This window comes from Trematomus bernacchii, unplaced genomic scaffold, assembly GCF_902827165.1.
Source record: "Trematomus bernacchii unplaced genomic scaffold, fTreBer1.1, whole genome shotgun sequence".
Taxonomy (NCBI): Eukaryota; Metazoa; Chordata; class Actinopteri; order Perciformes; family Nototheniidae; genus Trematomus; species Trematomus bernacchii.
The window spans coordinates 84,912-108,143 of NW_022987600.1; the positions used below are offsets into that span (position 1 = coordinate 84,912).

Genomic DNA, 23,232 nt, shown 5'->3' on the forward strand with positions numbered 1-23,232 from the left:
ATCAGGGCTGGGACGGTTACTTTGAAATGTACTCAGAGACTTAAAGGTGGGGTATGTAATTTTGGAGAAACCAGCTCGAGTGCGCTAGAATTTGAAAATACACAGCCAGAAGAAATCTGCCACTTCCTTACAGAGCCCCTCCTCCAACACACACGAACGCGCACATGACCAATGAGGGCACGAGATAAGTCTGTGCACAGATGGAAGGCTGACAGGCAGGTAGGCCATCCAGTTATTTTTGCCGGGCCGGGTAAAATGATTGGTCTAACTTTTTACAGTACTACGGCTTCCACAGATGAAATGTTTTATGGATTCTTTGTCAAAGCACTTCAGATATTCATTGCTATCGGGATGTTAAGAGCATTCCATGCAATATAACAAAAAGTGTATCTCGAGCCGGTTTCTCAAACTTACCTACCCCACCTTTAATAACACGTGTTGTCTTATTCATGATGACTGCAAAAGGGGGGGTTTAACAATCGCAACATATTTAAAAAGCAAACTAAATGCATTGTGCATGTTTGCATACAGGCTACAGGAGTACTCTGTGTATTCTACAACATTTAGGATGCTGTTTCTGTTTTCTTTTACCGCTGTCTTTTCATAAAAGTCCACATGGAGGTATTGGAAAAACAAATGCCTCTGTGTGACCTTTGATTAAATAAAATAGCCGTCTTTGAAGGACAAGTTATCCTTGACAATGCAACTTTAATCTAATCTAATTTACTAGACCCATATTATTGGATTGTAATCATCGATGCATTACGTGTTCCTCACTGGTAAAGCTGAGGCTAATTTAGTCGTATCTAAATCCCCAAATATATTTAGTAATCAAAGAAAGGAGCAGATCACAAATCCTAAAGTCTGTAAATAAAAACAAAACAAACAGCATGGCATGTAGACATACACAATAAGATAGGATAAGATGGACCTTTATTGACCCAATAGGGAAATGCAGGTGTCATAGCAGCAGCAGCAGCAGCAGCAGAAGAAGACAGAAGCACAGATAGTACACACAGGATAATACAAATTTAAAAAAAAGAATAATAAGAATAAACATGTAGTAATAGCATGAATCGAGATAACAAAAATGACATGATGAGGATATCATAGAAGCGGTTTCAATCATCTTTTTAAAAAAAACAATCAAATGGTGTGTTTTATTAGGAACAGGAGTAGTCTTACTTTCCTCAGTTTGCATTATTGAATAATTGTGTTAAATGTTGTCCTCCAAAAGGCGAAATGTCTTTATTTACTTTCTGTAGCTGGTAATAGGAACAGAGTGAGAGGTCTTCTCTTCCTGATCTTCTCTGAGCTCTGAACACTCCTCCTGTCTTTAACCCTTTGTGAGTCCCTTTCCGACAAACTTCACACTGAAACTGCTTCATCGACACATTCCTCTCAGGTCATGTTCGCTTTCTCTTTGACAACAGCTGAGGATACTAAGAGGCAATTACTTTGCTTTGCTTGCTCAAGGTTCAAGGTTCAAGGTCCAAGGTTCAAGGTTCTTTATTTGTCAAACGGACATAGTTACAGTGTAGTTATGTCGATGAACATCTTGTGTCACAGGCTTCTCCAACAGTGCAACACAAAACACAGATAAACAGACAAATATAGTGCAAGTAAAGAGTAAATAGTAAATACAAGAAGAAAAATAGTTTAAAAAAGTGAAATAGTGCAACAGTCTATATGCAAGTCATTGAAATATGATATATTAGGTAATAGATACATCATTTTTAAGTAGCAGCCAGATGAATATTGTGGATGTTGTTTCAACAGTTTCATCACAACTGCTCTGTGATGATTTGAATTGTCAACCAAATCCTTTCATTTTAGGGCCTTTAAATGAATAAAGGGTGGGCTTATTGGTGCTGTTTAACGTTTAATGTGTTCAATTTGTATTCATCTATTTTGAAGGATGAACATTTATTTTGATGTCTAAGTATTTCCCCTCACTTCCACTCAGTCTGCTACATATAGGAATATAAAGGAACCAGTATAAAGTGTATAGCACATTTGTTACAGTAAGTAAAGAGCCACATATAGCTTAATATCACTCAAGAAGCATACACATATTAAAAGATACAATTAGAAATCACAACATTACAAAATACACATCTAGTACCAGTCACAGTTTAGCGATATAGCAGCCAGGTGAAAGGATTAAAGGTGGAAGTATATATATTCCACAGCTATTTACGGTAAATATATTTAGCACATAAGTAGTATTGTCTTTGTTGTTATATGTGTGTGTGGGGGCCGTGTTTGACTTTATATCAAAGGTGGGACCAAGTCATTGCTTCACAAGTATCAAGACTTTGCACTCAAGTCAAGAGTCCTAAACTTTTATTATTGAGTCATAAGAAGTTAAAATGTACTCTTCACTCATTTCTACCATCACATTTTTCATAAACTGTCGCATAGTGTTCCAAGCAAATAATGATCTCTGGTTTAATCTTCTCCAGCTGTGATCAGTAACGTAAGGCTAGTTGTTTTCTTATCTAAAAGTCCCTCGTACCGTAACCTCTTTATACGAAGATCAACGTCACTGGGAAGTAACTCCGTCTTGATTGAATTAATCTAAACACAGCCGGAAGCTTTAAATCGAGTTACTTTGCATCCTGCAAAGAAAAGATGCTGTGTTGTGCTGGAAGATTTGAATTTCAACTCTTGAACAAAAACACATCTGCAGCAGCGTGAGTCTGACTCATCGATGGTCAGCAGATGTTAGCCTGTGGCTTTGCTAAAACAGACATGTTGGACTCTTTGTGTTTCAACATCATTACTTCCTGTTAGGAGCGAGCAGCGTGCAGCGAGCCATGTTTCGTGACAAAAGTTCCCACTCACACTCTTGTAGTTTAACCACAGCAAATCTTTACCAAACCCCAGACCTCTTCAGAAAACCAAAGCCATGTTCAACTTTATATCTACGAGGATGAGGGCCACATGTGATTTCTTTTTTTAGATCTGAACAAAAGGGACATTTTTGTAACGAGTTCTGAGAAACAAGTCAGAATTGTGAGAAGAAATACGTGAAAAATACAGAATTATGAGAAAAAAGATGTGAAAAATTCAGAATTATGAGAAAAATACGTGAAAAATTCAGAATTATGAGAAAAATACGTGAAAAATTCAGAATTATGAGAAAAAAGTCAGAATTCAGACTTTTATAATTCTATTTTTGCTTTGAAATTCTCAATATCAGAAAAACACTTAAAATAAGTTCCCCTTTGGTCAGATCTCCCACATTTTTTTCAGATGTCTTCCTAATCCTCTTCCAAACAACCATCCCTTGTGTTTAAATGTGATCGGTCTAAAATATTCTGAATATTGGCTCATCTACAGAAATAAATTGATCTGTTGGTACAGTGCCCTCCATCGGTGAGTTTAGAAAGATCTGGAAAGCATACATTTCCGTTTCTCTGGAAGTATGAAGTCATAATGTTATGGTTTAAGATTTTTAACTTAGTATTTTGAGGGCTTTTTCCAGAACAAGTGTAATAACTTGCGCCGAGGAAGTTATGTTTACAGTTTGGTTCGGAGTTCTTCAGCAGGATAATGGAAACGCCACTCATCCATTTTTCTTTTAACGTGGAGGATATCCGAATGATGGGGAGTAAACACACATTATTTGTCACATATGGAACAGGCCATGGATGCGGTCTGTGCCCTCCGTGTGCACTTCTAGTTTCTACCTAAAACTGGGTTGGATGATGGAAAATAAAATGTACAATCGGATATTTTAGGTTTTGAGGATTTTTTGAGGAATGTTTTGGACTGATGTTGAGTATTTTCTCAAAAGAAAAAACGGGATGAGCGATAGAAATTCAGGATAAGGACATGTTATAACTTTAAAGGTGTTGGATTTGATAAAAATATTGTGTATAACACATTTTATTTTGGGAAAGTGTCACATTCACAAGAAGAGACGAACTGACTGTATAACACATGTTGCACATTTTCACTTAGAATTACAACAGTATGGCTCCGCTATTACAACTATTAAAATTAGAAGGCAATCAAAACCAAATGTATATTTCATAAATAATTTGACTTGAAACGTTACCTTTTGTTTTTATCACAATTGTATTTATATTTCTCTTTATTTCTTAATATCTTTTAGTTTAATTGTTTTACTCTGTACGGCAAGGCAAGTTTATGTAGCACCTTTCAACACAAGGCAATTCAAAGTGCTTTACAAAAATGAAAGACATTAAGAAACATATTATGAAATGATATCTAAAAACACTAATTTAAAAGCAAAGGTACATGAATAAAAGTCACAGTGCAGTGTGAGATACACACATCTGAAATGTTTAGGTCTGACTGACTAGTTTTCTATGACCTCCCTTTCTTTCTACTTTCTTGTTTAACTTGTCCTTTAGTTATCTCAAGTGTTTCATGCTAAACGAACCCCCCTTTGGAAAATTCTAATCCGACCCCATGGTACCTTTTAGTATTCACCAAAACTATTCCTCTTTTTTATAAATGCCTTAGTTAAAGGTAGGGTAGGTAAGAATGGAGAAACCAGCTCGAGTGCGCTAGAATTTGAAAGTAAGCAGCCGAAAAAAATCTGCCCCTTCCTTCAGACTTCCTTACAGAGCCCCTCCTCCAACACACACGAACGCGCACATGACCAATGAGGGCACGAGATAAGTTTGTGCACGAGATGGAAGGCTGACAGGCAGGTAGGCCATCCAGTTATTTTAGCCGGGCCGGCTCAGATGATTGGTCGTGCTTTGTACAGTATTACGGCTTCCACAGATGACATTTTGTATGTATTTATTGTCAAAGCATTTAATATATTCATTGCTATCGGGATGTTAAGAGCATTCCATGGAATATAACAAAAAGTGTTTCTGAAGTGAATTACCTACCCCACCTTTAATTTAAAGTTGTCTTTTCTAGGACTTTTTTTGGTGTACTCCGTGAACCAGGGTCTTGAAACCAAAACGGCACACGTAGGGGACTTTAACCACCTATGAGGGGACTTTAACCCCAATACACGTGGGGACTTTAACTACCTACGAGGGGACTTTAACCCCAATACACGTGGGGACTTTAACACTCAAAATAATAAGCCTGAATATATCAATTAAAACCAGCGGCAAAATGGCATTTAAAAACAGTCATTAAAAAGCCAAGATACCTATGTACCCCTGGTGTCCATGTGTAACTTATTAGATATTATTATTATTATTATTATTATTACACGTGTTGTATATAATGTTTGATGTACATATATTTAGTTGAATAAATAGAAAATAAGATTAGTTAGCTGTAAGTACATTTTTATTTACTTTAAATGTGATGGATTTGATACAAATGTTTACTAATTCACATTCAAAAGAAGAAATGGATAATATTATCTTTGTATTTATATGTATCTATTTTTGTTTACTCTGTATATATTTTTTGATTTGATTTATTTTGAATGTGTAAAACAATAATACAACAACATAATAATAATAATAATAATAATAATAATAATAATAATAATAATAATAAGGAAATTAAACATGAGCATTATTATACTATACAAACTTAAGCAGTGTCGAATTGATAAACAAAAACATTACTGACTCTAAATTATATATAAACAAATGAAATATATGTACCTGTGTACCCCGGATGTCCATGTTTTGTATGTATTTAATGTTTGATGCACATATATATTTTCTTAAATAAAGGATATAGATAATAAAATCCCTTGCACTCATCAACAACACCCCCCTTCCCCCTCCACCACCTCCGGCTTTGCTTCTGCGCATGCGCACCACTCCACCACTGAGTGCTGTTCGGCCTGTTCCGCGGCCGCTCGGTCATTTTCGCCTCTTTGTTGTACTGATAGTGGATTTAACTCGGATTCAACCCAATATCCAGCGGACCGTGCTGCTCCCAAACAGGTTAGTTCTTCTTACTGTTCTGGTTCTGTCCATAGTCCGGTCCTCAGTGGGTCTGAAACTGGCTTACGGTCCCGGTTTGTGCCCCCCCACCTCCTCATTTTTCGCATGTCTCTTTCCGCCTGGTGCTATACGTGTTGTTTTATGTGTCTATGGGCTGGTGTATGGCGGCGCCGGGCCCTGCAGTTGCACATAAGGGATGGGGGTGTTTCAAGAGGGGGAAACCGTGCATGTGAAGCCGGGTTTAACGCTAGGAGAGCCGGGGTGCACACGGTTATCCGGCCCGGGGAAGAGGCTCAATCCCCGCCTCTCTCCCTGCCTGTCTCGGCATGTTTAAATCATAGGTTTAAATGCAACATTGTTTCTCTCACCAATTCTTCCCCATGGTCCACCATTAAGGCTCTTCCTGCTGCCGTCCAAAGTTCAGTGTGTGTGTGTTACTGTGTGTGTGTGTGTGTGTGTGCAACATCTACATGAGGTTGGGATTAAATCAAGACAACAGAAAGTTGGTGCATTTTTTTCTTCTTCAGGGTGGATGTCGCCCCTCGCCAGACTGCTGCTGCAGCGAGGAGCCTGTGTGACATTGTGGGGTGGGGGGGGAAGACATGCATAGAGCAGCCAACAAGTCTGTGCAGTTATTTGGGGGGGTGGGTTAGAGAAGATGCATCTGAATGATCTTATCAGGACAGAACCAGGGGTTTCCTCAACTTTTGCAACACTGGAAGCATGGTTGGGGTGATTATCAGGTCAACAGATGTAGGGGTCCTAGGTTTAAGCCAGGTTTAAACCTAGGACTCCTACATATTTTGTAGAAGATGCATCTGAATTAGCTTATGTCTCCACATGTTACTTATTAGATACTTTATCATCACCAGCACCAGGGTTTAAATTCTGGGGTTTCCTCAACTTTTGCAACACATGGCCGGTGTGATTAGCAGGTCAGAAGATGAAGGTGTCCTAGGTTTAAACCTGGCTTAAACCCATGCAGTTTTTTGGGGGGTAGAATATGCATCTGAATTATCTCATCACAGAACTAGGGTTTAGGTTCAGCGGTTTCCTCAACTTTCGCAACCCGGGTAGCATGGCTGGGTGATTAGCAGGTCAAAAGACGAAGGTGTCTTAGGTTTAAACTGGGCTTAATGGGGGGGGTGTCTATTTATAAGCATTGTGGCAACACTTAAAAAATCTCTTATTCAGTCCTTTATGTGTAACTGAGTCCCTTTACTTGACACTGAAAGGCTGTAACTAAGGAAACTTGTCTCTGTGCTCGTGTTGGTGAGTTTGAACAAGAGCAGGATAGTCTATTGAACCGTTTTGTGAAAAAAAAAACACAATCATAAATACATTTTTCTTTCTTTTCTTATGTTTTGACATTTTGTTAGGGATGGTGGATCCTTGAAATGTCTTAAAATACACTTGCAACTTTTCTCACGTGTCCCCATTCTCCTCTGACTTGTCTTTCTTCATAGATACTGACGTTTTTCCGCTAAAACACACATTTCTATTGGAAATATTCTGGCTGCGGTGATAGAAGGTAAAAAGATGAAGGTGCCTTGCGTTTAAACCTGGCTTAATGGGGGGGGGTGTCTATTTATAAGCATTGTGGCTACACTGTAAAATCTCTCATTGGGTCATTTATGTGTATTTGAGTCCCTTTACTTTGACACAGTTGTCACATTGATCTGCTGGAGAAGGCATTTCTAGGTGCTCATGGTAGTGAGTTCGAACAAGAGCAGGATTTTTGTGATGTTTAGACGCGTGTGATGTGATGAGAAGAGCCTCCAATGCACAGAGAGAGAGAACATCCTGTGCGTTAAAGTTTTGAAATGAAAAACATTTGCATAACCACAGATCTCGGACTCAATGAGGCATGAAGTGTAACTTGAAGAGTTTTTATCCAGGCTATTGAACCGTTCGGCGAAAAAGAAAACCCACATATATATTTATTTCTTTTCTCACGTTTTCACTTTTTGTTAGGGATGCTAGACCTCTTGGCCCTTTTTCACACATGTCCACATTCTCACCCGTCTTTCTTCACACACTGACATGTTGCTATTGGAAATATTCTTCTAACCTTTTATTCCAAAGGCTTATAGGACAGACATTATTTGATATGCCGAATAGCTTTCATTTCAAGGTGTAGTTGAGACTCGCTTCACATTTTAATACAGTCTCTTGAATCGCTGATGAATCAACTCTGACGCGTAACCTCCTCCACGTCTAATATCTTTGACTTTTCAACCAAATGAAGAGCATCAAATCGATGCATGACTGCACTTTTAGCCACAGACCTTCACACTGAGCAGGAGAATGTAAGAAGAGTTCAAGCTAGGACAGACTATTGACATTAAGGCCGCCTCAGGCACGCTGGCAGCATCGAACAGGAGTGTTGAAAATACGAAGCTCCAGAACCTGAATATCCTGCTAATCAGTTTATTACATGACATGTCATTTGTTAGACGCTTTTATCCAAAGCGACTTGCATACATTGAGTGCTGTGGACAATCCCCACAGGAGCAATTTGGGGTGAAGTGTCTTGCCCAGGGACACAACGACATGCTGACTGCAGTGGGACTCGAACCTGCTATCCCCTGATTCGAAGTCCAGCACACTACCCACTGAGCCGCAGCCTCCAGCCTTATGGTTTTCAAAGTGTGTAATTGTTTTTTGTGAGCTTCAATCACCTCAAATCCTGCAACATGCTGCTACTAAACTACACCCAGCGTGCTTGTGTTTTAACAGCGGAGCGACTCTGAGGCTTTACATCATCACAGAGGAGGGAGATCTGAGGGCAGCTTTTGATTATTCTTTTTATTTTGGTTTTCTTTTGTAAAAGTGTACCAGCTTGACACCAGAATCTAAATCTTTAGAGCATGAATGAGAAGTGAGAGGACGCTCCTGTCTGCCACAGCCGATGTAAACAGCTGGACCGTTTTGTTTGTATGATGAGATGCCCCCTTTCATATCTGTAAGCTAAAAGACCGGCAAGGAAAAGTTGATAGACGGAAAATAATCTCTTACTTTTGGGATAATGGATACATTTTTGGGGCATTTGTTTTTTTGACTGACAAATCCACACATTTAAAGACACCCCCGTGGACTTAGAGCAACAAGGATGGACATGTTTCCAATGTGTCTGACATTTCTAATGATGAATCCAGAAAAGAATGGCGATATGAATCGATAATGAACCTTTTGTAGCGACTTTAAAGCTAACCCTCATCTTGCTGGGCTCCATTCAAAGCCCCCCCGAAGGACCTCCCTGCCCTGAATGATGGTTCTTGGCCAGCTGAATGTAACTTGGCTCGTGCTGAACAGATCACATATGATATGGCTGTTGCGTAACACTGCACACACTGGCCAGGCATGTCAGGTTTCTGCTGACTTTGCAGGGAAGCCCTAATTGACCTGCAGCTTTTTTTTTTACTGCACAGCTGACCTCTGACCTGCAATTAAAGAACATCTCATTCGTTTTTTTTAATGCTACGGCAAGATTTATTGTGGATAATGTCCACACATTAGGAAAAAGGACATTTATTTTTGACCTATTAGCTCAAAACATGTCTCCACGCTCTGTTAATGGTCCCACTGGGCAGCAGGGATATGGCCTCTATAGGGCGAGAACGGCTTGATAATTAAAAAATTGTGATTTGAAACTCTGGAAAGATGCATTAGTCTTTTTCTTGTGGCAGGAAATGATCGCAGGCAGCTCTGTAAATTAGCTACTGAATAACTGTGGAGAATCCCACCTACAAATCACGCTGCAGTTTAAGGAAGCTTTTTAAATCCTCAGCACTGGAGGTTCAGTTTCTCTTCCTCAACACAGTTTCTTTGAACATTTTGTAAGAAGTGAGAAATGATTTCTGCTGACAAAGAAAACTAGATTACAGTTTCAGTATTCAGAAACACTGTGAAGTCAATTACATAGTGTTTGAACCGGTCAGCTCAGTATGATTTATATCCTGTAAGAAATCATGAGGGGTAAAAACATTTGGTTATCGACACTCTTTTATGCGTTGGTGACATTCTTTTTTGGGAGTTGAAATGGATAGATGCTGCATTGTTGGGTCTGAATGAAATCTCCGTTGGTTTATTATCTACTCTGTTAAAGGTGGGGTAGGTAATTCACTTAAAGGTGGGGTAGGTAATTCACTTCAGAAACACTTGTTATATTCCATGGAATGCTCTTAACATCCCGATAGCAATGAATATATTAAATGCTTTGACAATAAATACATACAAAAATGTCATCTGTGGAAGCCGTAGTACTGTAAAAAGCACGACCAATCATCTGAGCCGGCCCGGCTAAAATAACTGGATGGCCTACCTGCCTGTCAGTCTTCCATCTCGTGCACAAACTTATCTCGTGCCCTCATTGGTCATGTGCACGTTCGTGTGTGTTGGAGGAGGGGCTCTGTAAGGAAGTCTGAAGGAAGGGGCAGATTTTTTCCGGCTGCGTACTTTCAAATTCTAGCGCACTCGAGCTGGTTTCTCCATTCTTACCTACCCTACCTTTAAGTTTTCACACCAACACTCATGTATCCTCCTGCAGTGTGAGGTGTGAGTCACTGACGGTGCTTTTTGCTGTAGCGGACGGACACCCCTTAGTACTTCTAATGTTTCAATACATAGGTCTGATTGAAGTAAATTGAGTATAGGAGGTCTTTCATCCCGCAGCACTATTGAAGTCCTGACCACACCATACATTTTAAACCAGTACAATTTCTGTCTCAAATCAATACATTTAAAAAAGAGAGATGGGCAGAATTTGCATCAGTTGTGACTTTCTTTGACTTTAACATGCACATTTGCACCGTTCACTATCAGCAAGCAGTCTTAATAGTGTCGTTCTTTAAGGGATTTAAAGTAGGTCCTGGCAAGCTGGTAACATTGTTCAACCACAGTCCACCAAATGACATGATATCCAGTATTTTCCTGATTAAACGCTGATTCTAGATAGAGATGTCCCGATCCGATCACGTGATCGGGGATCGGAGCCGATCACGTGATTTTCAAAAGATCGGAATCGGGAGAAAAAAAATTGGGGATCGGGAATTTTTTTTTTTTTTTTTTTTTTTTTAATATTTTTATTATTTTATTTAATGTTACAAAACAAAAATGACCATGTTCACGTCTTAAAGTCATCCTGAGGCCTTAGTTTTGGTTTAAAATTACACAACATCATGTATGTGTTGCTTCTTTTGGGCTTGTTTTCATAGACCTGGTTGCTTATTTCTCTCAAATCTGGCAACAGAGTGGGCGCAGTGTCTAATAGTAGCAGTAAGCTAACGAGAGGCTACGTTCAGCTGGTGCCTCGGTAGTCGGGACAGAGAAAATGTCAGGAGTTTGGAAGTATTATAAAATTGAAAGCGAAGGCAGTGTAACAGCCAGATGCAATGTTTGCAAGGCGGAGGTTCCGCGTGGTGGAAAGAACAGAGCTACGTTCAACACGACCAATCTAATACGCCACCTGAGAAACAAACACCAACAACAACACGACGAGTACACAGCGGCCACTCAGGTAACGGCACTGAAACAACCGACACTTTCAGAGACTTTTAAAAGGAAAGAGAAACTGCCCCAGAACAGTGAAAAGGCCAAAAAAATAACAGCCAAGATAGCTGAATTCATCGCGTTGGATGACCAGCCGTTATCTGTGGTGGAGAACGTGGGGTTTAAGGGACAACTTGAATGCTTTTCTCCTTTTTTTTCTCTTAATGCATTGCATAAAGATCGGATCGGGAAAAATCGGTATCGGCAGATTGTCAAAATCAAATGATCGGAATCGGATCGGGAGCAAAAAAAGGTGATCGGGACATCCCTAGTTCTAGACGCTGTTTTTCCCCACTGTCTCAGCTGTTGTTTTTTTGTTTTTGTTGTTAAAGCCGATAGCAGTTTCATTTGAGCCTAGAATCCAGCTAGCAAACCTCCTAGTCCTTTATCCCTCTTTTTGATATCTTCTTTATTAAAACAATGTACAATTCTGGGAACAAATGACCATGAGGAAGCAAGGGAATCGGTACTCACGGGCTAGCGCGTTAGCTCATTAGATAGCGTAGTTTACAACCAACCATGCAAGAAGTTTTAACGTCTACAAGTTTCCAGAACCACATACTGATCAAAGATGTTGTGGCTTTGAACATAAAAGTACTTGAGAGTTAAAATACAAGGCAGAAGAATATAACAACATTCTATTGTTGTCGTTCTTATTTTAAATCAGAAAGCAATTACACTACACGTTTTGCAAGCAGAACAAAAGAAGACTTTCTCAGCCAGTACAGTATTAAGACCAACAGGAATAAAAACCCCTCTAAATCCAATAGTGCTGCTGATTCATTTTCCTGATTTACTATTTGGACAAGAGGACTTGGAACTCCCTCGTGTCTAAACTACATGTTGGCAGTGTGAATGAAAGCGTCTCTTTGCAGCCAGAACACAGAGGAGAGTAGGAAGCAGCGTTCAGAGCCGAGGAGGACGCATTAAATCAGCGCACATTAATATCCTGGGGTCAGGTGAGGCCGCGCTGGCTGTGATTCACGGCTTGTGCTTTCACTGATTGTATCTGTCTTATGTCAACATCTCGAGTAAGCGGCCGTCAACAGGTCGTGTGAATTTAAATGGTTCGCCTCGCTTTTTATGTTGACACCAGCTGGCAGACACCGGGACAGATTGAAGTGGAGAAAACATCCTGGGTTTCAGAAGGCTATACTCTTTCTTTTTTTGTGAGTTTGAGGTCCTGTCTGCTTTATTCCTGAGGTTTTTCTGAAGCTTAGAAGTCACTCTTAGGGCTCCTTGGTATATCTTTGAGCTTGTTTGTGATGTTCAGCGCTGACGGGATAATAAAAAGGAGCTGGGCGGCTTCCAGACTCACTTGTAGGTGCAGACAGTTTAATGAAGACGGTGTACGTTAAGTGTTTGGAAGCAGAAAGCTGCTCTGGAAGGGTCTCTCTTTGGCTTCAGGTGATGTTACCAAAGGGTTGAAGAATACTAGGCATTATTTTAATCAATTAGGTATCATTTCGTTCTTAACCATGTAAGGACAAATTAGGGCTGTACAATTAATCGTATTTTAATCGCAATTACGATTTTGGCTTGCCACAATTACGAAAACAACATAATCGAAAAAAACAATTATTTTGCTTTGCTAGGTTGTGACCGTGCACTACATCATATTTGATCTAATTAATTTTGGTCTCATTTATTTGTATTTATCATATTTATATATGTTTAGTAGTTTGTGGAAAAAAATATTTGTTGATCTTGTTTATTGGTATTTATTATTTTGATATTATTTATTTAAATGTATCATTTCTTTTTGTATTGGTTTTTCAGTTGAATTATACGTTCAGGGTAATCAACAGTTAAACAGATACTGTTCAAATTATTGTTTGTATTTGTTTTAAAGTTCAATAAATGGATTTTTTCAAAGTCAATGAATAATCGTATTTAATAATCGTGATATCAATTATTGACCCAAATAATCGTGATTATGATTTTTGCCATAATCGCACAGCCCTAGGACAAATAATATTACCACGTGTTAAATTATGTTTGGAAGGGGATGTGACAAAATAACAAATGGATGTGCATAAACACGGTACACTTGGGTTATCATTACAACTGGTGTGATGATTAACCAGAGAACTCTTGAGAATATGATAATTTCCTAAAATACCCATCCCTTCTGTAGGTTTCTTTAGGCAGCCATATTGAAAGTATTCAAAATTGTGAGTTATTAATCTATACAGTGCAAGTTATACGTGTTGGTTTTGTGTACTTTTGTATTGACAGATTACTGATAAGTTCATCACTGCCTGCCTCATGATTGAATTTATTTGTTTGTTTGATCATCTTGTAAACCAGGGGTGTCAAACTCAATTTCATCAGCATTATGGTTGCACTCAAAAGGCCGGTTGTAATTTTAATTATATATAAATGTACATATATAAATATATAATATATATTAAATAATGTATTATATTACATTGTTGGCCCTGCATTGGATTATTATCAGTTGTGGTAATATCTTCCTAAATAACTACGTCTGAAAGCAGAAGTCTAGGGCAAATAATTGAAAGTAAATATTCAACAATTACACCAATTGTATTGTATATTATATTCTTTGCAAGCTCTTGCGGGCCACATAAAATTAGGTCGCGGGCCGGATTTGGCCCCCGGGCCTTGAGTTTGACACCCCTGTAAACCCATTTGTTATATTAGCTTGTTGTCACAGGCAACAGGCTCCTCCAACAGTCATTCATGAGCATTCAAATGTTGGGTTTCTGACATGTTTCTCCTACTTCTTATTGGCCAGGCTTCTTATATGTTGCCACTATACCGCCCACAAGTCGTTCTCCACCAACACAAACTCTGTGTGCCCAGGATCTGAAGTTTTAGTGCCAAGCCTGTAAAGCAGGAAATCACTACATTGATCAACAAATGATCACTTCCTGTGCTGAAGATATTATTATACCTTCTGGAGAAAATACTAAAAGTTGTACAAAACCTGAGACTGAACTTTCTTCTACCTTTCTCTCATGATCTGCCTTCTTAGTGCAGATACAATAATACAGACCAGATCAATAGACATGTTAGTCCCACTGCTTGTTCAGCTTTCAGGTGATTGATTCATATGAAACGTAACAATGTGTTTTTATGGTGTTATGGACAGAAAGTGCTTAGCTTATTCTCACTATAATGAAGACTTGAGCGAGAGGTGTTCATTTTATAAATTGATATGACGTGTTTCATCAGCACATCCACACTGTTGTATGGCGACACTACATTTCACCTGGTTATCTATTCTGGATGAAACTTTATGAAGGATCAAACGTACAATATTCACAGGTCAGCTTTTATTTAGTGGTCTGTCAGCTGTTTGATGAAACCTGGTCAAGGGTCAGTGAAGGTCTGACGCACAAATGACAGAACTACTTAGCATCTCTATCATGTTAACGAGCCCAGAAAGCCTTTGGAAATGAACGCCTGTGGGCCAAATGAGAAATTAATCACTTGCTTGCCTTGTACTTTTTCCCAGCATTTACATAAACTGGTAATAACTGTCATCTCTTGGTCTGTATGTGACCCCCCCCACCTACAGTTTGTGGTTAAAACTGGAAAAGCAAAGGGCTGTTATTGTTGCACATTATGGCTCATTGCATCCTCCATGTTTCAGCAATTGGCTTCTTCACCACAGTTTGAATAAGTTTACTTTGAAGAAGGTAAAAAGGAAATAATTGCCATTTTTTCAGTCTAAAATGTAACAGTTAGGGTTGACCAATATCTATCTATCTATCTATCTATCTATCTATCTATCTATCTATCTATCTATCTATCTATCTATCTATCTATCTATCTATCTATCTATCTATCTATCTATCTTCAGTGGAGGGGTTTAGTGTTGAAAGCTGATAATTACATGACTTTGTTCAATCAGAAATACGCTGACAATTTCTCATAATTTAAGTCATTTATCAAGGAAGCAATCACACAAGTAATTGCTGGTTTACGCTTCCGAAAAATGTCATGCTTTGTAAATGCTTGCCTTTTTAATTGTTGTATAATTATCTCTACCAATTTGGTTTGTCAGTCAGCAGGATTCAGGATAAACTGCTGACACCATTTTCTAGAAACTTGGTGGGAGATTATATCATAGGCTGAGGAAGAAAACTGTAGATTTTAGAGCAGACACACATTTTGTTTTCCTTGCATTAACATTGGGTAACAGGGCACATGTGCTGCATTCATGTGGGGTCAAAGTAATCAGAAAGAAACGTCTACAACTCAGAAACACACATCCATGAGGAGTGAGAGTGATGTGCACGCAGCTTGCCCAAACCGAAAGCTATGTTACGCTCTGAAAACTGAAAACTAGGCTTATTGCCATAAATATGATGACACAGAAACATTGGATTAACCTTCTGCAGCGTTGTATGCGTTTTAATGGCATTGAACACAACTTTTGACCAGAAAACAGCAATAACCCTAACCCCTAAACCCTAAAGGGCACATGTGCTGCATTCATGTGGTGTCAAAGTAATCAGAAAGAAACGTCTACAACTCAGAAACAACTGTCAATGTGTTGGTCAAACACTATGAGCAAAACAACACAATGTTCCTTATTCATGTTAACATACATTAAAACTCAAACGAACAATACCAAATTTGGAAAAACAACTAAATAACTAAACCTTAGAAAGTGGGACTATCCAGGGAACATTTGAAAGGAAAAAAATGCAATCTAAAGACCTTCATTTAGGTCGTATGACATCAGGCTCCCCTTTTTGTGTGTGTGTTTTTTTCCTAACCTTTTTATAGACCAAATCATCGATCAACATATTAATTGATGGTTAAATTAAATGGGGTTTTCCTCTCCACATGCTGCCTCTGTGGCCCATTAAAGAGACCCCCAGTGACCCTACAGGCTGATCTCACTGTACAGGGTGGTGTGCAGAACATTTCCCCTCCCCCAAATCCCTTCTCTCTGGTGTCGGTATCATGGAGGTCAGTAGGCCAAGAGCTTCAGGAGAGGACGACTCTGACTTCAGATTTGTGTGTGTGTGTGTGTGTGTGTGTGTGTGTGTGTGTGTGTGTGTGTGTGTGTGTGTGTGTGTGTGTGTGTGTGTGTGTGTGTGTGTGTGTGTGTGTGTGTGTGTGTGTGTGTGTGTGTGTGTGTGTGTGTGTGTGTGTGTGTGTGGTGTGTGTGTGTGTGTGGTGTGTGTGTGTGTGTGTGTGTGTGTGGTGTAGGTGTGTGTGGTGTGTGTGGTGTAGGTGTGTGTGTGTGGTGTAGGTGTGTGTGTGTGATAGTGATAGTGATAGTGATAGTGATAGTGATAACATATCATTATATATCAATATTGCCAGAGGTGGGAAGTAGTGCAGTACAAATACTTTGTTACTGTACTTCAGTACATTTTTCTGGTATCAGTACTTTACTCCACTACTTATTTTTCTGACGACATTTTACTTTTACTCCTTACATTTTGAACACAAATACCTGTACTTTCTACTTCTTACATTTTCCAAACAGGCTGGTTCCTTTAGTTTGAATGTGTGGCGTGATCATTATTATTTAGAGTCATTGCGTGCCTATTGATTTGAACACGATCCGTGTATCCATCATTTCCTGGTCTTCTCTAAAGAAGAGGGACCAATGAAAACGTTGTCATGTTGCCGTTGTTCAGCATGGAAACATTCATTAGCTAACAATGACATTATTGTTCTATTAATATAAAGGGAGGTCAGGTACTCTTTAAAACAGCTGCTAGTTATGGGTACCTTTTACTGAAGTACATTTCAAAGCCTTTTTACTTTTACTTGAGTAAAGAAGTTTAGTCAGTACTTCTACTTTCACCAGAGTATTTTTTAAACATGAGTATCTGTACTTCTACTTGAGTAAAGGATGTGTGTACTTTTGCCATCTCTGAATATTACAGTATAGGGACTTGTAGTAATCTGGATTTGTTCATAATTGAGTCAATATCTTCAGTTTAGAAAGGCATTTTCAAATAGTTTGAACACTTGGTGTAGGTTTCTCTGGTGCACAGGAAGTGAGGTGATTTGTGTGTTGCTGGTTTGATTTAAATAAACTGAATAAGTAGGCCACCATGAAGAGTGAAAGCTGCCATGTGTGAAAAGTTATAAAGGCAAATGTCACGTACAGAAAGTCACACATTACAGTACAGTCGAACGTTCATCTGGTTTTGAGTTTCACTGACAATCTGTGGCATTGCTTTACGACAGAAAGTGAGAATCAGTTTTAGACATGAATGTATGTTGTAATACACAGATTTATTACGGTTATGTGCAGAATCTGGCCTACTAGTAACGCTAACATTAGCTGTATTTTGGATCTGCTCGGGGTCTCAAGGAAGTTTGCTTTGCGGTGAAAACATGAATCAATTTAAAAAATAAAAATACTTGGCAGGTGATTGGATCAATCTGTCTATCACCTTCTATCATGGGCCACGTCTGATTGGTCAACTCTGTGATTGATAATGAAAGTAATATTTAGTTATACTCCTATTTTAGGTATTCTTATATTTGTATTTGTACTCTATCTCTACCAGGGGCTGTCATCTGATCCTTTCCTTGCGATGTAAAATCAATAGTGTAGAGGAAATGAAGGGCAGCGTCTTCTTTACAACAGGAAGTCAAGATCTCAAGGAGTAATGAGGCCTTAATTTGAAGTGCATAATATACTGCATATGGAGACTGCAACGTAAAAGGCCCCATAGCTTATTGATTCAAGCCCTCGACTGTATACTATGCATATGAATGCTACAGTTCATGTGGCTTTATGCAAAGAGTCCCAGTCAAACAAGTGGAGCTGCTAAACCACATGCTGTTGGTGTCTGTGGTTTTACGGGGTGTAACGTATAATAAGAAGCAGAGAAAATACATGCTCAGCGAACCCTCCCTGGGTAAATAGAGGTTTAAAATACACCGTGCACTTTAGCATTGTCAGGATAGGTATAGCCGGTAGCAGACTCACTGTCAACACGGAGGTTATTTGTTAAAGAAATGACATCTCTGACAGGCAGGGGGGAATCTGACACTGGAGTGACGTAAAAAGACCCGTCAACATATCTCGCTTTAACCAGAGCTGAACATTTAGAGGACGAAATGTCTATCAAAATGTGTTTATTCATTGACATTTTTCCAATAAGATCACAGCAAATGTAATTGATAGAGAAGAGTTTGTTGTACATTGTGTACGCTTTTAGTTTTACGGCTGAAATTTAGATTTTCTGTGCAGATTCTTTTCTTTAATAGTCAATTCAGTCTCAGAAAATGATAGAAAATAGTGAAAAACGGCAACCCTATAGTTCTTCAACATCCAAGGTGATATCTTTAAAGGTCTTGTTTTGTCGGTCTAAAGGCTAATTATCATCAAAATATCAGATATATTGCAGAAAAATATACAACTCTTCATATTTGAGAGGCTGAAAAAAGCATTTTCTGCCATTTTTGCATAAAAGAGAAATCAACTTTTGATGAAAACACTCAGAGGATTGGACTTCATCGCAGCTTTACACTGTAATACTGTAAGTAAATACAATTTACGACGCAGCAGTAGATTAAAGGTCCAGCTGCAAATTAACCTAAAATGACTGGAGCTGTTTTATTATTCGCTTTCAGCAGTCGTAAAAATCTCACGTGGGGCTCCAATATAATGGCCTGATTTATGACATTTCCTTATAATTTAGCTCATGAAATCACAACATCATGGCCTTTGAAACTAAATCCAAACTCTTTTATCTGATCGGAGATTACCCTTGCTTGTTGCAGTCCTAAATCATGCGTTCATAGACGGGTTATTTTGAGCGTTGCAGAAGGATAAGGAGGACACTGTGACACAAAGATGATCAACCTGTATAAATCAAACTGAGGCAGACAGTTTATTTATGAGTGCTAGGTTGTAAAAATGTACCAAACAAGCCAGAGTTTGGAGGCAAAGTACTAACACTGTGTCTTGACTAATGTCCCTGCTGTCAATATTACATTACATTACATTACATTACATTTCATCACATGTCACTTGTTAGACGCTTTTATCCAAAGCGACTCACATACTCAATACTGTGGGTAATCCCCACAGGAGCAATTTGGGGTGAAGTGTCTTGCCCAGGGACTAGGGCTGTGCAATTAATCGTATTTTAATCGCAATTACGATTTTGGCCTGCCACAATTACGAAAACAACATAATCGAAAAAAACGATTATTTTGCTTTGCTAGGTTGTGACCGTGCACTGCAACATATTTGATCTAATTCATTTGTATTTATCATATTTATATATGTTTAGTAGCTTGTTGAAGTGCGCTCCAAAATATTTGTTGATCTTGTTTATTGGTATTTATTATTTTGATATTATTTATTTAAATGTAGATATAAATGTATCATTTATTTTATTTATTTTTGTATTGGTTTTTCAGTTGAATTATACGTTCAGGGAAATCAACAGTTCAACAGTTCAAACAGATACTGTTCAAATTATTATTTGTATTTAAAAGTTCAATAAATGGATGTTTTCAAAGTCATGAATAATCATATTTAATAATCGTGATATCAATTATTGACCAAAATAATCGTGATTATGATTTTTGCCATAATCGCACAGCCCTACCAGGGACACAACGACATGCTGACTGCAGTGGGGTTTGAACCTGTGACCCCCTACACCAACGCACAACCCACTGCACCACACCACAATATCCCAAACATCATCTTTATTTGTTGTGTCATTGGGGTGGTGTCATTTGTCACTCGACAAATCATCCCGACTCAGAGAGATTCAGCTACAGAGCAGTAATCCCAAAATTTGTGTTGAATGCCTTTTAAATTAGGAGGCTTTTGACAGCATTTCAAGACGATGAACTTGTCCCACTGGTCCCAGTAGTCTGATTTAAATGTGTCCAGCTAGTATTTATCAAACAAACTTCAGCTGATGTTTGACCTACAGTGCACTTTTAAGAGGTTTCCTCATGCATCAGCACTTCGATTGAGCTGTTTGTCTCTGCATTTGATAGAGATGTCTAATAGTCTAACCACGGAAGTACAATATGATCCGTCAATCAGCTGATGCATCTCCTCTCTTTATCAATTATTCATTTAGTTTCTAGATTGGAGTTTAAAATAAAACCACCGGCGTCATTAAGTATGTGGCCTTCACTGAAGCGCCACAGCTGGTTTACCCTGAGCTTTAATAAGCCTAATAATATACTTCATTAAAATGTAAGAATTCTTATGATGTTGGCAAGGAAGAGCGTCTCGTCTAAAGAGCGCTGCAGGAAATAGGAAATTAAACAATCAATTCCAATTTAAATGATGTCCTATGTGATTTCCTAAAGGCTTTTTCTTGAACTCAATCAAAGACGTCATGAGGTCAAGGAAATATGTGAAGGATGTACACTCGTAGAATAGTACAGTGACAAACTCAATACTGTACTATTCAAATTGATGTACTAATTGTGTGTCGTATTAAATGTTACCACGGCAACGAACATGAGGATGGTATTATCTCATTTCCTTTGTTGAAGGATGGTCCATTATACCCTTTGATAAAGGAGATAAGAAAGGAAGCGGAGACGATCCTTCCCTTTGCATTGAGAGGATTGTACCATCTCTTAATATAGCTGCATTTCAGATACTTCCCGGTCATTTTACTGAGTAAGGAACCTTCCTTAGCAGAAAAATAATTGTACTGCAGCGTAGATGTAGACAGTAGACTTCTATGCTTTCTGGTTTCCTGCTGCTCTCTCATCGGATACTGCTCCCATTTCCAATTTGTCAATTTGGTGCTACAAATAAAAGTGCATCTTGTTTTGATAAGATGTCATCAAGTGTTAGCTTAATGCGACGGGTATTTAAATGTATGCTTTTAAGTTTCCTACACTACAAGCAAAGCCATTAAAAAATAATCAGGCTATTATGATCTATTATGCATTTTCACAAATAATGTACCTTCTGTGTTATTATGCATTAATTACCCTTGTAAATAGGTCAATGTTTGCAGAGGTTCATTTAAAGTTACTTACACATTCAATAATGCTGTCCTTGTTGTAATATTTAAATATATATAACCCTGGGTAAAATCATCCCTATGTGGTCTTTGAAGCGTTACTTATACAAGTACATTAAATGCAGTGTAAATTGACTACTTTCCTACAGGAGTCAGTGTTGAAGATATTCGTTCACCTTTTAAAAGTGGTAGGAGCATCCATATATTTATCTGACCCTAACCCTAACCCTTGAGACTAGAGTCTTTTCAAAACAAAACAGAAACCAGTTGGTGAACCTTAATGTGTGTAATTCCTCAATCCCCGCCAAAATAAAGCACCATTTGGCCGGCTGCTGGTGGTCCGATATGATTATCTGGGATAGAGAAGAGCTGCTTTGCATCTTGACAGCATGAAGCCAAGATTACACTGTTGCACCAAAGCCAGGCTCTCTGCTGCGATGTGAAAGAAAAAATATTTTTGTTATTCAAGCTGATTTTTAGTTCCTGCTATCAACCCATCTGCTATACAGAATCAAATACTGAAGACAGGAGATTCATAACAATTCTTCAACATTGAGCATTTCAATAGTTCAGTGCAATCTGGCTGCTTTAATATCTCTGATAATAAATATTCTGGAGGTTTACACAGCCGTGTATTTTGGGAAAATCTTCTCAGCTTCATTTAATTGCGCGACAGACAAGAAATAACATTTCCAGTCCCCTTGCCAACACACCATTCCCTATGAAATATAATAAAGAAACTATTACAGCTGCTGCTCTGCTTGTTTTCCCCTTGTTTGCCTTCACTCTGGGAGCACCCGTCACAACTTAATTCAAACTGACTTTTTGTTGGTATCAGCGCTGTCTGGTGGATTGCACTCATGCCAAATTGAGTAAGTGCTAATGAAGCCAAGCTATGCTAATCTCCCAGGTTTCTAGGAGTTGATCAGCATCATGAATCCCACCAGCTCTGGAGCAAAGGGCGTTTAAGTCCAGGAGTTATCAGTGTTTGTGGTGGGGAATATCTGGAGCTATAGTTGTTGGTGTGGATGATTTAGGACCTTTCTGTTATCAAGAGCTTTGCAGCGCTGCGAAACCTTATTATCAATATGTCCACCTTGAGAACTTTAAATCAGACAATCCCTTGTGTAAAAAGGGCCTTCGTTTTCTGAATGTAGATGATAAAAAGCATTTTTCTCAGTAATGTAAAACAGTGTTAATTAGGGGTCGACCGATAATCGGCCTGGCCTGGCTGATTATCGGGGCCGATATTCCGCATTTGACCGATTATCGGTATCTGCCTTTTTTTTTTTTTATCAAATTGCCGATAAAACTTTGGCTCTGATGCGGCCGTTTCTCTGGCTGCAGTCACCACTCTGTGTACACGAGCAATGTCCCGCCCACAGCGCTATCTGATAGGCTATTACTGAAGTGTCAATCAACACTGAAGATTTTCCGGGCGGGAGCCAGCCAGAGAGGCGGGACCTTCTCAGATTACAGGCAGGTGCGAAAGAACGCAGACACAGACTGAAGCAAGCAGCAGCACTGAGCGGCAGAGCCATACATGTGTTTAGAAGGTAAATCAGTTGAAAGCCGAAGTTCAATAAACATCCCAATCCCCTATGCTGAAGTTGCAAAAACACCACGATCTTATGATCCAATTTGATCAGTTTCCCAGTTACACAGGGACGCGGGAAGTCAGTCAGAGTTGGGGGTGCGTGCAGCGTCTCGCAGCAGAGTAACTGTGGTGGGGGGGGGGGGGCTGCGAGTGGAGCCTCGCAGTCTTTCAGGTTGATATGTGAAGCTCATTAGCTAGCCAACATGTATCT

At 38.9% G+C, this 23,232-nt stretch overlaps 1 protein-coding gene across 1 annotated transcript in view; it reads left to right on the forward strand.

Annotated features, from left to right (window-relative positions):
• The first annotated feature begins 5,790 nt into the window (after positions 1-5,790).
• LOC117482547 (polycomb group RING finger protein 3) overlaps positions 5,791-23,232 on the forward strand; it is an 83,531-nt gene continuing 66,089 nt past the window's right edge. The window contains exon 1 of the mRNA XM_034130668.1: positions 5,791-5,906. The gene's annotated coding sequence lies outside the window, so the exon portion shown is untranslated. The remainder of the gene's footprint in view (positions 5,907-23,232) is intronic.